Raw genomic sequence first — 13,040 nt, 5'->3', positions numbered from 1 at the left:
TGCACCTTCTTTTGGAGATGGGGTCTCACTCTGTCACCCAGGCTGGAGTACAATGGTGCAATCCTGGCTCACTGCAACCTCCAGCTCCTGGGTTCAAGAGATTCTTCTGCCTCAGCCTCCCGAGTAAATGGGACTACAGGCGTGCACCACCACACCCAGCTAATTTTTGCATTTTTGGTAGAGATGGGGTTTTGCCATGTTGCCCAGGCTGGTCTTAAACTCCTGGCCTCAAGGGATCTGCCTATCTTGGCCTCCCAGAGTGCTGAGATTATAGGCATGAGCCACGGCATCTGGTCCAATTCTCTCTAACATTCATTTTAAAGTGATTCTTCTACTCTTTCCACACCTCCAGAAGTTGATAAACGATTCAGAATGTATGAGTAACTGGTTTAAGACCAGTCATAGTAACTCTCATCTATTGCCACACCCTTAAAATCTCACACACATCCCTTCTAACATTCCCAGCTTCTTGAAATATTTCAGGTCAGACGTTCAGGCCTGAGTATGGCAGCAAAAAGAAGGCAGCTAAAGGATATCAGAGAGGATATAATCCAAAAAATCAGATGCCATCCTACATTCGCAAGCCACAAATAAAACTGAGACTTGAAAGTTAACAATCTTAAGACTGCATTTTGTGTACCCTATCACATATTAAATTGTACCCTACTTTTTAAGTCAAGTGACACAAAGACAACTAAAATATGTAATATCAAAATCAAAAAGCAACTTGTTATCTCATTTACAACAGTCTCTTCTTTTTCACGTTCTTATGTATCTCCATCCTTTCTTCTTAATCGCTGTAATGCCTCAGATACCCTAGTTCCATACTCACTAGATATTTTCAACTTTCATGAATTCTCTCACTGAATTTACTTAACACTGTAGCTTCTACCATCATCATCATCAACAAATATTTATTATATGCCCACTATTGTCAAGCTACTATACTAGGCCTAGGGTTTACAGAGATGTAAGATGTAAGATACTGCTATGGGAGTTTTTTGTTTTTGCTTTTTTGAGACAGGGTCTCCTTGTGTCACCCAGGCTGGAGTGGAGTGCAGTGACCTTGGCTCACTGCAACATCCTCCTCCCGGGTTCAAGCAATTCTTGTGTCTCTGGGATTACAGGTACATGCCACCACGCCTGGCTAATTTTGATATTTTTTTTAGTAAAGACGGGTTTTGCCATGTTGGCTAGACTGGTCTCGAACTCCTATGCTTGAGAGATTCTCCCGCTTTGGCCTCCCAAAGTGCTGGGATTGCAGGCATAAGCCACTCCGTCCAGCCTGTTTCATTTTGTTTTGAGACAGAGTCTTGCTCTGTCGCCAGGCTGGAGTGCAGTGGCGTGATCTCAGCTCACTGCAACCTCCACTTCCCGGTTCAAGAGATTCCCCTGCCTCAGCCTCCTGGGATTCCCCTGCTTCAGCCTCCTGGGATTACAGGCACGAGCCGCCACGCCTGGATAATTTTTTGTATTTTAGTAGAGATGGGGTTTCACCATATTGGCCAGGATGGTCTCGATCTCTTGACCTCATGATCCGCCCACCTCGGCCTCCCTAAATGCTGGGATTACAGGTGTGAGCCACTGTTCCCGGCTATTTTTTTGTCAAATAGAATTGCAAAAAACATATTCAAACAAGATAAATAATAACATAAGGCAGCACGGACAATATGTCACATCGGTACAGACAGCCTAGTTCCTCCTTAAACTTCGATTACATTTTAAAAAATCTCTTCAAATCTATTAGCACTTAACCTTCCTGAAGTCTAGGGGATAAAATTTTCTCTGGCAGATGTACGCCAGGTTACTCTGATCATTCAGGTGGAAATACCTGGCTATAACGGCATCTGGAGGACACCTAAGTGCTTGCATGCTATCCAGGACCTTTTCTGTTTCTGTCTATCCCCCAGTTGTGTAGGGAAAGTCGGAAAAATCCAAGCAATTTTATCAGTCAAATGGAAGAAAGACTAAGGTAAAACAAACATTATTTTTAATTGAAATCCCTAGGGTGGAGAGTCAGAGGCACTATGTTGACACCTTTTTCGGTTTTTGTTTTTTTGAGATGGAGTCTTGCCCAGGCTGGAATGCAGTGACACAATCTCGGCTCATTGCAACCTCTACCTCCCAGTTTCAAGCTATTCTGCCTCAGCTGTCTGAGTAGCTGAGACTACAGGCACATGCCACCATGCCTGGCTAATTTTTGTATTTTTAGAAGAGACAGGGTTTCACTACGTTGGCCAGACTTGTCTCGAACTCCTGACCTCAAGTGAGCCCACCTGCCTCAGCCTTCCAAAGGCTGGGATTACAGGCGTGAGCCACCGTGCCCAGCCGCCCTCATTTGTAAGTTAAAAAAAGAAAACAGAAAATTTCAAATGTATAAATATACATGCATTTTCTAAACATATAACAAAGCTTTGTGATGTAATATAATAGTTACGGCAATGGAAGCTCATGGAGAAGGCCTATTTAAATCAACACACATAAAAGTAAAGGTAACACGTGACAAGGCTTACTAACCGCCGGTTTTGGAGTAAATGTCAACAAGTAACTCCCACAAACTTAAGATTAGTTTCTCTTAAATTTGAGGAAATATTTTCTGCTACATATATGTTATGGTCCAAACAAGCTAGATTTTTAACTTTAACCCAATTATGTCTTACAGATTTTAGGTAAAAGAGTTGCCTGAGAAGAAAATAAAAGCTCTATTTCATTTTGTTAATTTTAATACCTAAATGAATAAAAATATATTTGAGTTTAAAATATTTTATTAGTTTTAAAATTTATTATCACGAACTAAAAAAAGGGATTTCTTCCCATCTCTTTTAAGTCTTTTCTGATTACTCAGAGAAGTCATATTTGCCTCATTACTGATCATCCAGCTTGGGTCACAGATGCCCATGTGTACGTGTGCGTGCCTGGATGCATGCATATACGCACAGCTTCACATTTAAAACTCCATTTATAAGGCACAGAATGACTTCCAAATGCTAGGCTTCCACACACGAGCAGCAGCATCTCTATCAAATATGCTTTTAATTTGAAGTTATCTCAATAACAGTTCTACAAACAGAAATCTATCCCCCATGGCAAGACAGACCAACTGTGCCTAAATGTCAATTTTTTGTTGTTGTTCAAAGTCCAAAAAGTTCAATGTATGTAATATCACAAGTACTTAAAAAAGGGAACATTTCAATTATGATAAACATAAACTGTGATGACATGGACTCTAACTAATATTTTAATCTTAATGTCTTACTAATCTAGATTCAAATTATGGTTGAATTAGCCACAAGTCAGGTACCCAAATCAAGAACCAGCTTATCTAATTTAAACTCTATTCATTCCGGCTTATCTAATTTAAATTCTTATTGCATTTCAGGTTCAAAAAATTCACACAAGTGGTTGTGACTTTGATTAGTGATATAATTATTGGTATTAACAAAGACAAAAATTATGAGGTTCTTCCTGCATACATTTTCATTTTCTCAATGTTTAAATGAAAATTTGTTCAGAATACAAAAAAAAATAGTACATTTTAAGAACTAAGAATTTCCCTTTGGTTAGAATGGACAAGCAGGAAAACATATATGAAAGTATACTTTGTTTTCTGCATCCAATGATCTTACTCTGTCTAGTATTTTGTTAGATAAATTTGGGGACTGTGAGTTAAGTATTAATATAAAGTTGATTAAACTTTGTATTGATACAAATTAATCTCTTTATCAACTGATCAATTAACTTTGTAACAATATCAAGTTTCTGCCCCTATTTTCATAGTTGGGTCCTTGATTTGTTCACTGACCAAAGAGGTCTTCCTCTCCACTACTTTTACCCTATAAAAAATGGGAAATCCTAGATTAGAACACCTATAAAATCACTTTGTATTACACGGTCTTCAACAGCAATGAGATTTGTTCACTGCTCTGTATGTAAGAGAGACTCTCTCCTGCATCTTTCCAAACAGCCTTACCTGCTGCCTTCTGACTTTGGGCATCTTGACTTTCTCTGGACTGAGAACTCTCCCATTACCAGTCTCCACAACTGCACCAAATGTAAACACTTCGTATGTATAAATGATTTGCACCAGGGCATCTTAGGAGTGTGAGATGCATTCAGGATGTATCTTTTGGGCTTCCAGATGTAATTTACTAGCTTTTGTCTTCCCATTCTATACAATCAAGTATTTTATTTTAATCCGTAACGGTTAAAAATGTAAACAAAAATCGTATCGTATCTCAAAGTACGGTGTGTAATATAGGTTCAAGATTGATCAAAATGAACTCATAATGCCTAATCAAGCAAACATAAAATTACAGACTAAACCATTATAACATTTTTGTAAATATCACAGAATTATTCCATTCAGGAAAAAGTAAACTAAGTAGGAATCTCTAGACAAAATAAGTAGGAAAAGCTTCTTTCCAAAGGAACATAATGACTGAAACTTATATCTACATGAGTTAATGGATATAAGTTGATCAGACAGGAATGAGGCTCTCAGGAAGAAGGCACAGAAAAGAGCAGGTGAATATTTAGTAACAGAAATGATTGTCACACTGCTGTCTTTTGTATTGTGCCTTGTTCCTCTGATTGGCTTAAGTGATCCCTGGTTAAAGAAAGGAAAATGGTTTAAATTCTGTAATAACAATGTTTAGATACTCTATAAATATTATAAATATACCTTTTTAGCATTTGCTTGATTAAAGCCCCAGTCAAAATATGTGTGTTGTTTTAATTTCCACACCTAAAATAAAGGAAGAATAGCAACATGTAAATCAGATAGTTGTCAGTTCGTGTACAGCTGGCACTATTTACTAACATACTAAACAAAGTTTTCAGCAAATTCTAGTTTCTGACTGGAAGTTCATTTTTGTATAAAAAATAATTAGTGAATAACATCTCCTTAAAGCAAATTAACAATTTAATATTATTTTACATAACTAGTTTTCTTATTTATCAACTTCCTTACTTGACAATTTTATCCGGCAGTAAGATTTCTTGAGTGAAAAATGAGTAAAAGAAAATTCATGTTAATAGCAAGCTAATGGTAGCACGGATAAAACATATACTCTGTGATAATTCTGCATTGGATATTTGAAGAGTATCTGGAAATTGATGTTTAATCCAAGTTTGGGGCCATTAAATAATTCTAAGAGTTGGTCTATCAATGTTAGCAAAAAATAAACCAGTTAAGTTGCTGTGTGTTAGATAACGATGGAATCCGTTTCAGAAAAATTTCAATAATTCAGGGTAATTCAGAAAAAAGTCCATTTTAAAAAATCCTTATGTAGATTTTCTACGTAAAATCTCAAGCTTAGCAAATAATTATTTTTATCTTTTAATATGTAAATATATATTTCTTTTGTCTGGAATCTTAAAGAAACTTAATCCTCATAGAAACCAACTAATTCGGCACAATTCCTTTTTTTTTGTGGAAGGGGAAAAGAGGAATGCTTAAGAGAAAACACCAAAACCTTGAGCTGTGTACAGAATAGCAATAGTATTTAAACACAAGTGGTTCTGGTTTCTAGCCCAGATATCTTTAAATAGAACTTGTAAATTCTTAACAAGTTGAGACAAATTCAAAAGTTGATTCCAAAACCAAATATAAACGACTTTTTAAAAAAAGTATACACACAAATACATCTGTATACCCAGACTGTGTTATGATCATGAAGTGAATGCTATCTCTGTTTCCTTATTTTCAGGAGTGAGCCTAACTTGTATGTGCCCTCAGTAAAAAAATTTTGCAACTAGGGCAAATTTGGGAATTGTTACTCCTAGCTAAGTAAGTCTTCCTTCCCAATGGACAATAAGATCCTGAATCAATGTAGGGATTCAGGTCAATTCATGAAACATTTATAAAGAGCCTAGTCTATGTCTGCCACTGGATGGCAAATACTGGATTCAGATCCAATGTAGACTCTGTGGGGTTGGATAAGAGTAGAGCCAAACAAGAACGCCAAGATTGGTACTAAAATAGATTCAAATTCTCAGTAGGTGCAGGCTAGAATAGAGCCTCTCATAACCCATCTGGTCTAGAATTAGACCTTATGGGGAAGAAAGCATAAGGCAATTCACCTGGGCATTTTCTATGGCTTTTTGGTATTACCAACCTAATTGTTAAGGGTAAGGGATGGGAGAGAGAGGGTACAAAGTCTAAAGGAGATGTGTAATGTCAGAATTAATCTACAGTGTGAGTATACTGAAACAACCTTATGTTTCCTCTAGAATGCAGAAATTCTACACAAAGAGGTTGCTAACAGCCTTAAAGATAGTATGGATTAATGAGGGGCTTCTAAAACCTAATAACAGAAAATGAAGGAACCAAGAGCAACCGACATCCTGACTAGCAAGGCCCCTACACTTTGTAGTAGTGAACTGCATGCTATGTTCTACACTACTCCACTTCCTCAAGTTTAACCCTGAAAGACCACAGCAGACAAGAATGGTGAACCAGGAGGCTTATCTTGAAAGATATACAGTAACTCAAAAGAAGGAAAGTCAGAAAATAATTGCAATATAGTAAATATTTTATTTTTAAAATAACCAGAAAAGTATATTCAATAAGGTACTATACAAAACCAAGCAATTTTTATACATTTCACATATTTTTATCCTATAGTATCAAAAGCTAATTTATTTGATGACCGTTTTTTAAAAATTATAAACTTGCACTACTGAAATTTCAGTTTAAAGCATTACTCTGCAGCAGTGGTTCCTGAACCATGTTTTACAAATGTAATGTTTAAAGTCCAGTCTTCAAGTTATTTTCAGAATTTCCAATTCCTTAATGGAACCACCAAGACCATATTTATGCACCACCACAAGATAACAGAAACCAGCTCAGCATGGTGTCTCACGCCTGCAATCCCAGCACTTTGGGAGGACGAGGCGGGCAGATCACGAGGGTCAGGAGTTCAAGACCAGCCTGACCAACATAGTGAAACCCTGTTTCTACTAAAAATCCAAAATAATTAGCCAGGCATGGTGGTGGGCACCTGCAATCCCAGTAATCTGGAGGCTGAGGTTGCAGCGAGCCAAGATGGCGTCACTGTACTCCAGCCTGGGTGGACAGTGCGAGATGCAGTCTCAAAAAAAAAAAAAAGATAACAGAAACCAACTAAAATCTTGAGTTTCTTTGGCTAGAATGATAGCAGCTAGTGGTTCTCCCATGTTTACTAGAACCTCAAATGGGCGATACGCTATATGACTTTGCTTGATGAGAAAGAAATAAAACAGATAGCTGTTGATGACAAATTTAGGAGAGCTTAAACAATGTGTCAGACTAAACAATATGATTCTTTAACTAAAAAAGAATACTATTGTCTCTTAAATTACAGGAAAAAAAGAAAACCGAATTTCTCCATCCCTTGACTTAAAACTTCTGGCTACTGATAATCCCAACCCTAAAGGAAGAAAAAAACTTGCAAACCATCAGACAACACCTGGCATACCAAGCTGCCACACTGAGTCTACCCGTGCTTCTGACTAGATTTGATATGTAAACTGAATGTTGTCTGGTTTTATCTTGCTAACAGGTTTCTTTTAGGTATTTAATGCATTGTTTTATTTTATAATCAAAATACCTATAGAATTATGATATAGCTATGTTTTCTGTTAGCAAAATGGTTTTGGTTTTTTATTTTTTTAATCTATTTTTATTTTTTTTTTGAGATGGAGTCTTGCTCTGTTGCCCAGGCTGGAATACAGTGACACAAGTTCCACTCACTGCAACTGCGTCTCCCGGGTTCAAGCGATTCTCCTGCCTCAGCCTCCCGAGTAGATGGGATTACAGGAGTGTGCCAACACACCCAGCTAATATCTTTTGTAATTTTTTTTTTAGTAGATATGTGGTTTCACTATGTTGGCCAGGCTGGTCTCAAACTCCTGACCTCATGATCCACCCACCTCGGCCTCCCAAAGTGCTGGGATTACAAGCGTGAGTCACCACGCCCAGCCAGGTTTTGGTTTTTTAATTAAAATTAAATCTGCAAGGATGCCAGCAAGGCACTTGAACAAATTTGAGATCTACTATTTTACATGACTTCTCTACGAATAAAAGCACATAGTCAGTGGTTTATATTTACCTTAGTGGTGACAGGAATTATTTACTGATTATTAATTATTTAATTAAACTTTTAGAAACCTCAGTAAAGAGTAAAGCCCACTTTTTTTTTTTTTTTTTGAGACCAAGTTTCATTCCTATTGCCCAGGCCAGAGTGCAATGGTGCAATCTTGCCTCATTGCAACCTCTGCCTTCTGGGTTCAAGCAATTCTCCTGCCTCAGGCTTTCAAGTAGCTGGGATTACAGGCACCTGCCACCACATCTGGCTAATTTTTGTATTTTTAGTAGAGACAGGGTTTCACCATGTTGGCCAGGCTGGTCTTGAACTCCTGACCTCAGGAGATCCACCTGCCTCGGCCTCCCAAAGCGCAGGGATTACTCGTGTGAACCTCTGCGTCAGGCCAAGGCCCACTTTTAAAACATCAGTTTAGTAGTCTTTAAGATGTACCAAATGTTGAAAAACTTTAACTCCAGGATGAATATAGGCAGAGTGCTGAACTCTTCAATTTAAAAAAGTCTGCTTAGCTATTGCTTTAATGTGTTTTGAGACAGGGTCTCACTATGTTGCCCAGTCTGGTCTCAAACTGATTCCCTGTCTCAGCCTCTGAAGTAGCTAGGATGACAGGCAAGTACTTAACGTGTTTTTACTAAGAGAAAGAATAGGGGCTTTTAAATGTCAGCAGTTGTCAAGTGGCTACACACTCTCTAGTTGTTTCAGTCACACCAAAAAATAAACTCATACAAAAAAGTATTTTTCATATGTATACTTGTGAAGATATTTACTTTCATTTTTCCATTATACAGTCCACACCCAAATATTTATTGAAAAATGTGTCCCAAACTCCTAGAGAAAAGTATAGACAAAAATGTTGGTCACTTATTTAATAAACAGTATTTATTTTTCACAGGCTTGACCTTTAGGTTTTAATGAAATGGCGGAAAAACAAGGAAGTTTAAAAAAAAAGTTATTGAAAAAGCATTAAAGTTTAACAACTTGGACAAATGCCAGGCAAGTTTAAGTTATAAGTTAAGCTTGTAGTCAGCCCTAACTCAAAATATTATTTCCTCTTCCTGTTTAGAGACTTATGTTGCTGACTTTCTTTGAATACTGAGTGATGGTTTTATTTTTTCAAAAGGTTAGATGGTCGCATTTGATTTAGATACATTAAATACCCTCGATGCGCAAGTGATGAGGCAGTTCTGATCACAGGAGCTACTCATTCCAGTAGCTGGAATTTTAAAAATATATTAAGCATGCATAACCAATAAGAACTGTTCATATTCAATTCCTGCTTTGCCCAGGGGAGCTCAAGCTTCCTTCTACAAAAATGTAAGTCTTTTCTGGGCACAGTGGCTTATGCCTGTAATCCCAGCACTTTGGGAGGCTGAGGCGGGTGGATCACCTCAGGTCAGGACTTTCGAAACCAGCCTGGCCAACATGGTGAAACCTGTCTCTAGTAAACATACAAAAATTAGCCAGGCATGGTGGCCGGAGTCTGTAATCCCAGTTACTTGGGAAACTGGGGAGGGAGAATTGCTGGAAGCCGGGAGGTGGAGACTGCAGTGAGCTGAGATGGCCTGTGTGACAGAGAGAGACCACCCCACTCCAGCTTGGGTGACAAGAGTGAGACCCCGTCTCAAAAACAAAACAAATGTATTAAGTCCTGGGTGGATTCCTACATCTGTAGGAATTCTACATCTGCCGAAGAAAATCTGACAAAACGCAAATACCCGTTGAAGAGATTAGAAAAACCATTCTCAACACACTATGGCTAAAAATGATTGGTCTTGAAGATTTTATTACTGTCATCTTAATTTACAATTTTAAAACGACATAGTCGCAACCCACTTCTCAAACATTTTGAATTACCACGGGAATCAAAACATAGAAGTGTGTGGCCTAGAATCCCGCAAACAAGGAAAATAACCAAGATGAGTAAGGAGGGAATCTTTACCTTTTAGGGGAGTATCTTCAAACTATCTTTTTTAAATAGTAGAAATCTGCTTTTAAATTTCAGCCAACAACAGGCAGATTTTAAATGTATTTTACGACCCTAGTGAAAACCAACCTCTTAGCTGGTGGACCCAGTCTATCGCTGCAAATACAAAGACTTAATTTTTGAAAAGCTGTCCACAGTGCAAGTGATTAATCATTACAATCCACTAAAATCAACTGTGAACAGTTACTGCCTCGGGGTGACCGTGAGGCCGGGTAAGAAATGGCACTGTAGTCTATATTTAGCTGTCTAAACACGTTTACACAACTGGCAACAACGAATTCGCAGGACTTCCTGCGCACCACCGCGGCAGACAGCACACTAAAGGGTGTTAACTGGCGGGGCTCGGTGGCTCACGCCAGTAATCCCAGCACTGCGGGAGGCCGAGGCGGGTGAATCACCTGAGCTCAGGAGTTCAAACAGTCTGGCTAACGTGGTGAAACCCCGTCTCTACTAAAAATCCAAAAAATTAGCCGGGCGTGGTGGTGCGCGCCTGTAATCCCAGCTACTCCGGAGGCAGAGGCAGAAATGCTTGAACTCGGGAGGACCAGGTTTGCAGTGAGCCGAGATCGCACCATTGCACTCCAGCTTGGGCAACAAGAGCGACACTCCGTCTCAAAACAAAAAAAAAAGGGTGTTAATTTTCAGGTCCTCGGAAGGAGGGCCACGGTTGCCGACCGCTGCGAGCCCAGAAATGCCTGCAGGATAATGCAGCCGCCACGGCAGCCACCGAGGCTCCCAGCCGCCCCTCAGCCGGGGCGAGAGCGCGCGCCTCCCGGACCTGCGCAGCCGGGCTCCACTCGGGCCGCAGCTGCAAGAGGAGCGAGAGCGCGCGTCCTACAGATCACCTTCAAGGGGGCGGGGAGAACGGCCCCGGGCGGGCCCACCTAGTGACAAGACGTCCGCCAATAAAAACATGAATTCGCTCTCGGATCCCGCCCACAAGCAGCCGCAGGTGCCCAATCCCCGCCGCGCTAACAGTCTTCGCCCCGGGTGTCCAGAACATGGGGGCTGGTCCATTAGGGACTAAATTAAGAAACCAAGGCCTGGAGTGGTAAGAAGGTGGGGAGGTGAGGCGGGGACTGCGCCCGCGGAACGCCCGCTCCCCCGCCCGCCCCGGCTCCCCTGGGACGGCCGCTGCGGGCCGGGTGTCGCGATCGTGGTAAACAAAGGCTGGCGGGGGGCGGGGGTAACGGTCAGGTGACAGCGCCGAGAGCATTTCGCAATCGCTTTAATGGGGCTTCGCTGGCCCGCGGCCCTGGGGACCCCAGCTTGACCCCGTCATTCCTCCCGGGGACAGAACCAACGGTCGTCCCACGGAACGGGAAGGCTGGATCTGAGGCGGTCGCACTCCCCCGCGCTTCCTGAAATAAAAAGCGGCGCCCGGTTCGCAGCCCGGCGGCAACAAGCAGGACCCGTCTGCCCAGCCGCGTCCCCCAGCGGCGCCCGGCCCCGCGGCGACGAGGCCACCGCACTTGCGGCCACCCTCAGTCCCGGCGGCCACCCGCTCCCACCCCGCCCCCGCCAGGCCGCGCCAGCCTCGCCGCGGTTCCGGGCCGTGGTGCAGGAAGTGCAGGCGCCCTCCCTCAGGGCTGTCGCCAACGAGCGGGGCAGGAAGACCCCCAGGTGAGCCCCGAAGGCCCCTCGCCTCAGAAAGGGGTCCTACAGCTCAGCCGCAGCCTCTCCGCACACCGCCCGTCTGGCTCCGAGAGGCCGGCCGCCGCTGGCTGCCCTCCCGCGGACACCCCTGGTCCGGACCGCCACCGCCCCTCCGCCCCGAGGACTCGGACTTTGGCTGGTTCCTCGCCTTTCGGCCGGTCCTGGAGCTGCCACCCCCGGTACCTCTCGGCGAAGGCTGGAAGCGGCCAGCAGCGGCGAACCGCGCGGTCCCTCAGCGGCCGGCGACGCAGCGCATTCCCAGCGCCGGTGTCTGCTGCAGCTCACAACAAAGGAAACATGTGACCGTCCGGGCCAAAACACTGAGCGTCACCGACCCCTGGCCAATCCGGGTGGGCGTCCTCCGCCGCGGGGCACCCCGGGAGATGTAGTTCCCGCTTCCCGGGGGCCTCCGGGGCCACCTGGGGATTGCGCAATGGGGGGTGGGTGTCGGGCGCCCAGGAGGACGAGACCCACTCCAAGGGCTTCTGACACAAAAGGTTTTAAGTAGAGACAGTTAAAGAAATGCATCTTGTGTAAGGACCCGAGTGAGAAGCCAGAGTCGTTTGTTTCTTGCCCTCAAAGGCCCCTGCCACGTCCCAAGGAAAAAGCCCGCGGCCAGCTTGAGTCCAAGCTTAGAGATCTTTTTATTTGACCCTTTGATATACAATCGGAAATCAGGCTTCAGGGTCTGAAGAGTGGAAGAGACGACAACCCTAGTTCCTCGAAGGAGCAAGGAAAACCACCTCTTTTTTTTTTTTTTTAATCTGTTACTGGTATCAAATCCTAGGTTACCTTTTTACATTAAACGCACAGGCACGTGGACCAAAGCTGTCACAAATCCCTGTTTTCCAAGGTAAATGGAGTCCCTAAAGGACATTATTTTGTCGTTTTGTGTCTGTAAGTTTTTTGTTTTGTTTTGCTTGAGACAGAGTCTCGCTCTGTTGCTCAGGCTGGAGTGCAATGGCGTGATCTCAGCTCATTGCAACCTTTGCCTCCTGGGTTCAAGCGATTCTCCTGCCAGCCTTCCCAGTAGCTGGGATTCCGGGTGCCCAGAACCTGTAATCTCAGCTTTTTTATAATATAATTTAAAAAATTTGAACCCGGGAGGAGCAGGTTAATTATAAAAAATTATATATTTTTTAGTAGAGACGGGTTGGCCAGGCAGGTCTTGAACTCCCGGCCTTAAGTGATTTGCCCGCCTCAGCCTCTCAAAGTGCTGGGATTGCAGGCGTGAGTCACTGCGCCTAGCCTGCAAGTATTCTTTTAAAGGATGAGTATGCCTCCTGATTTTGCTACCACTTAACTAGTTTTTGGTT

The 13,040-nt window shown here is 42.5% G+C and overlaps 1 protein-coding gene across 5 annotated transcripts in view; it reads right to left on the bottom strand.

The window, feature by feature from the left end:
* KLHL24 (kelch like family member 24) overlaps positions 1-12,012 on the bottom strand; it is a 50,055-nt gene extending 38,043 nt beyond the window's left edge. For 2 of the 5 annotated variants that reach the window (XM_008981303.5, XM_035275073.3), the window contains exons 1-2: positions 11,908-12,012; positions 4,682-4,744 (exon numbers count right to left, since the gene is read on the bottom strand). The gene's annotated coding sequence lies outside the window, so the exon portion shown is untranslated. Of the gene's footprint in view, positions 1-4,681; positions 4,745-11,872 lie in introns of all 5 variants that reach the window. The other 3 variants (XM_008981305.5, XM_035275075.3, XM_035275074.3) reach the window with 2 other exon arrangements.
* Between the last annotated feature and the right edge of the window lie 1,028 nt (positions 12,013-13,040).

Source organism: Callithrix jacchus, chromosome 15, assembly GCF_049354715.1.
Source record: "Callithrix jacchus isolate 240 chromosome 15, calJac240_pri, whole genome shotgun sequence".
Lineage (NCBI taxonomy): Eukaryota > Metazoa > Chordata > Mammalia > Primates > Cebidae > Callithrix > Callithrix jacchus.
The sequence above is the reverse complement of the archived record's forward strand: the minus strand, read 5'-3'. Positions and strand labels throughout refer to the sequence as shown.